Here is a 5319-nt window from a genome sequence, read left to right as displayed (position 1 = left end):
AGAGGGCATCAGATCTTGTTACGGATGGTTATGAGCCACCATGTGGTTGCTGGGATTTGAACTCTGGACCTTCGGAAGAGCAGTTGGGTGCTCTTACCCACTGAGCCATCTCACCAGCCCTCCTAATACCTATCAAGGTGTGAGCCAATCAATAGTTAGTCCACCAATCAGAGCCTTAATGACCCCATTACCACCACAGATCCCATCACTGGATTCGGTCTAAGACTTTTTGAGTTCCTAGGGAAGCATTACAGATTGAAACCATAGCACACTTTAGCCTGGCTGTGCCCCAAGTTCTTCATTCACAAAACGCAGATACTACCCGTCCAACTGTAGAGCACTGCTCCCAAGATTGCAGAGCATTCCATGTGTAAAAGTTCTGTCCTAGTGGTAATAATGGAATACCAATACTCTATGGGATATAGCAAAATATTGGCCAACGTTTGGCCGATATTCAAACTCACTGAAAGCAACTCCTACAGAGTGCTAAAAATACTAAGATGCCTGATGTCCTTAGAGGTATCCACTTTAAGGCAAAAGCAGGTGCTTATTAGTTAAGAGCTCTCAGACCAAGTAGGTGTAGACGCTATTCATAGAACACCCAATGTGGCCTCACTGATTAGACTTCATTTCTCAGGTTTTTTTTCTTATTACCTGTCCCTTCACTTTGACAAAGGACTAGTGGAAGATGGTAACTCGTCAGGGGTGCCGGAGCTTGGGTTTTGTTCTCAGCAGCTCTGATAATATTCTCAGCCTTTGAGGATCTATGCACATTTTGTATTTTGTGCAGCTGCCCCCCCCACACACACACACACATTGTGGAATCTTCTTGGCAAGAAGATGTGAGTTTCTCTGTTGAGGCTTCGAAGCTGAGTTGATGGGCTAGGTAAACGAAGCTTTATCAGGAGGCTCGGGGAAGAAATCTCCTCTGAGGTGATTCATTCTGCTGCCCAGTTCTATTCCCTGCAGTAGCAGGATACAGGCCCAGACTTCTCAGATAGCCATTGGGGGCCAGGGACCATTAGGAACCAGTAGCCTCTCTCCAATCCATGCATGTTAGTACTCACGTTAAGGAGCTACGCAGTGTTCATCAAACCCTTCTCACCTCTGCATATCTTACGTCTTCCTTTACACTTTCTCGCCGATTCCAATAGAGCAAACTTTCTGCTACTAAGGGTTTAAGACAGCAACCTGTGGGTTGTGATCATTTTGGATCCTGATATCATACATAGCAGATATTTAACATTGTGGTTCATAACATTAGCACAATTATAGTTATGAAGTAACAAGAATCATTTTATGGTTGGGCGTTGCCCCATCATGAGGTACTGTATTAAAGGGGGTCACAGAATTGGGAAGATTGAGAACCACTGGTCTAAGAGATTAGACTGGGCCCCATGTGCTTAAGATAACTTTTAGGCTAACATGATTAGTAACCTTAATAATGCGAACAAAGTCCTACTGGTATATAATCCATTTTACTCATAAGCTTAAAACACTAGGAAGATGGAGGACTCTTTCTGCCTTCCAGAGGGCCTCTGCTTCTTGACAAGAAACAGGCAGATGCTGTACAATAGTCAAGAAGGTGTAGTGGGCAGCACTCCGCCCCCCAACCCCCCACAGAAAGAGGGGCAGGACTCTAAGAAATCACAGAGCAAAGAGAGAAACCTGGGGACAACTGGAGAATGAAAGGTCTCAGGGAAAGTCCAAACAACAAAATGTGAGTTTCTCTCATGAGATCTGGAAGTAAAGGGGAACGAAAATGTCAACAGCAGACTCGTCTGGGTCACACAGTATTAGAAGAGCATGTTTAGAAGACGAAGGTGCAAGCACTAAGCAAAGTCCGTAAGCAGGCAACACAGCAGGAGCTAGCTTTGCACCAAGACACTGTTGCTCTTCCTCTTCTGCAGGGGTCTGTTTTGCCCTTGTAATGATGCTCCTGGAACATCAGCATGCTGAACTCTCAAGGGAGCCCATCGCAGGAGGGAAAAGGAGACCAGTGGACCCACTCATGCTGATGCATCCGACATCCGCGGACCAAATCAATGAGGGATTTATCATCCTCCACAAAAAGAGAGAGGGAAAAATAGGTCAGTCTGTGTACGCTTGTGAGAACCAATAGCTTTTGGTGGTAACTGTGAAGGTGGACAAACCTGTAATGCAAGGTATGCTTCCCCCCCCACCCGACTCCCCAGATGACTAACAGGATCGACACTAGTAGATTTACACAAAGTGCCAACCAGCAAAAGGAATGAGCTCAAGATGTAGTCGAGACAGTTTCAGACTACTGTAGGTTACCCTTTGTATGAGGTGTTAAATAAAAATCAGTGTGGGTATGGGAATTTTCAATGTTTGACTTTGTCTTCCATGTGCTTTAAAAAAAAAAAAAAGATTTATTTACTTTGGTACATGAGTACACACTGTAGCTGTGCAGATGGTTGTGAGCCTTCATCTGGTTGTTGGGAATTGAATTTAGGACCTCTGCTCACTCCAGTCGGTTTGGCCCCGCTCACTCAGTCCCTGCTCACTCCGACCCAAAGATTTATTTATTATTATATAATAAATAAGTACACTGTAGCTGTACTTCAGACAGCACCCGAAGAGGGTGTCAGATCTCATTATGGGTAGTTGTGAGTCACCATGTGGTTGCTGGGATTTGAACTCAGGNCCTTCAGAAGAGCTGTCAGTACTCTTACCCGCTGAGCCATCTCACCAGCCCGTCTTCTGTTAAAAAGAGCTCCTGTCCATTGTACCCTCTATTCCTCCCAGATCCCTTCCTGCAGTGCAGTGGCAGCCGTCTGTACAAGTGACCACACAGATGGTGCCAACACAGTGGCCCTGAATCTCATATTCAGACTGGAAGCACCAAGCTGCTCAGGGCTGACCACACTGCTCAGAACTGGCCAGCCCAGGCCAGCTCAGAGGCTAGACTTACCCCTGCAGGGCAGGGCCCTCAGATGGCCAAGCTCAGGACGCATCTGCTACCGTCATCATGAATCATACTTGATTGCTAAAATTCAAGGAGCAATGTCTTCTCCAGAAGCCGCTTTTCCTTCTCGGTGTCAGATCCATGGGATTTAAGTGGGAGAGAAATAGTGTGGACTGACTCCAGACAATCTCATTAACCTCTGGTTTTGAGGACGCAAGGGTTTCTTATTTGTAACTCTTTCCCTGACCCATCCCTTCCAATCCACACTTTCATCCATCCATCATTCGAAGATGCTGGTTCCTCCCCAGGATGTTGGCTATACACTAGGCATAGGTTCCCCCTAGCAGATTCTCCTGATTCACTGCTGTAAGCAGCTGAAGAAGTGACTTTTCTACCTGCCCCTAGGTCTCCCTTCTCTGACAGCTGAAGACAGTAAACACTCAGAACGTCACTATAAGCGGCAGCGAGGACCCCATCACACCTGTTAATGAGGACGGCATTATATGCAGTGAGGAAGAGTCCCTTGTGTGCAGTAGGGGTTTAGTGTTCAGCTGGGAGAGAGTGGTTTCTAGGAGTCTCCTGAGAAAACACAGCTGTGTGACCCTGGGAAACATTGTTGCGGCTAGTGCCTGACACTGTTGCTGACCTAGGTATGATTTAATAGATCTCTTTGCTTTTCCTATCACTGTGCCATTCCAAAATTTTATATGTCTTTTCCCCATCCGATAGCCTAAATTTTAAACCGTCATTTTTATGTTTGAATGATCAGAAAACAAATTCAGTCAATATACGTACTACAGTGCCATCAGTCTCTCTTCTGTGTTATAAGACTGAAGCTATTTTTCAATATTTGTAGTTCGTTTTGTTTTAGTGAGTTGTAGTCTCACCATGTAGGCCAGGCTGTCCTCAAACCTGTAATCTAGGTGTGTACCAGAACAGCTGACCTATTTCTGTACACACACACACACACACACACACCTTTTTATATATACTTACAGCACAATTCTGAAAGGAATCTCAACAACTCATCTACCTAGCTATAGATCATTACTAATGCCCTGAGCCCAATTCATTCCAAGATGCCACTTCCTCCCCAGGATGTTGGCTATACACTGGATCCTGCCTGATCCCATAGCACACAGGAATGACTATAATCTGCCACTCAGTCACACACCACAACATCATGGCTGATGTAGAAAAATGAGTTCTCTAGAGATCAGGATCTTGTCTGATAGGCTTGGGGAGGTCTGCCAACACAAATGAGGCGCCCAGTGTTCAGGAGTTACAAATATATTGTTTAATAATTAAGGAGGGGGCAGCTGACTGTATTCTTTACAAAAGCACCACAATTCTGAGTGTCTCATAAATCCAAGAGCAGGATTCATCTATTTTTGCCATAGTCACTTCCTATCCTTCGGATGCAGAGAAATGGACACGATGTCTAGAGAAATAGCACACTGTGATCCTGATGCAAGGATAAAATATTCAAGACATAGAGACACCTAGATATGAAGCCTGGTAGGTTTGTACATATACTCCACCCCTCCTCTGCCATTCACCCTTGACCCTTTGCTCTTCTGTCCACAAGCAGGATAATGACCGCTGGTCTCCAAGAGCCCCTCTCTGGTCCTGGAATTCACAGAAGGCAGCTACTACCTCAGGAAGTAGAGTGGACTCATCTGTATATCCTTTATACTTCGACATGCAAAGCACTTTCGTAACTTCTTCCACTTTAAGTACTTGAAGGGCAAAATCTGCCCTGACTTTTTGACCTTCTCTCCCCTGCCCATGGACTATCTCTGAATTGAGTCAGCATCATCTCTGAATTGAGAATATAGGAGAGAATCTATGCCATGTGCCTTGTAACAGCAATAAAACCGAAGAGGCACCAAAGGATGCTAGTGAAAGACGGCCCAGTCTTATAGTTTGCCATTACATTTTGGGTACAGATCCATCCGTGATGCTCAAAAGAGCCGCATGTTCTCAGTAGAATAAGTACATTCCATCACTACAGGATGCATGTGCCTATGTATGCATATTTATGTGTTGTCTTTGAAAAATTACTGGGTCTTGGGACTTAGGTAAGTTTTAAATTTCATTACATCTTTTTAAAAAAAAAAAAAAAGTTAGTCCTTTTAAAATTAAACTACCTAGTAGTATTGAACCAGAGTTGATAAAATGTAGCTTTCAGGATAAATCTGGCTACCATATGCTTTATAGCCTATGAGCTAAGAATGGTGTCTACATTTTAAAATAGTTTCAAGAAAACCCAGAGGACAAATAGTATTCTGTGGCAGGAAAAATTATGTGAAATTCAAAATGTAGCGTATAAACCCAAACCTTTTCTTGGTCCAGAACCACATGCATTCACAATAGATTGCCTGTGGCTA

This window comes from Mus pahari, chromosome 17 (assembly GCF_900095145.1).
Source record: "Mus pahari chromosome 17, PAHARI_EIJ_v1.1, whole genome shotgun sequence".
NCBI classification, from domain to species: Eukaryota; Metazoa; Chordata; class Mammalia; order Rodentia; family Muridae; genus Mus; species Mus pahari.
This window is presented reverse-complemented; position numbering follows the sequence as displayed.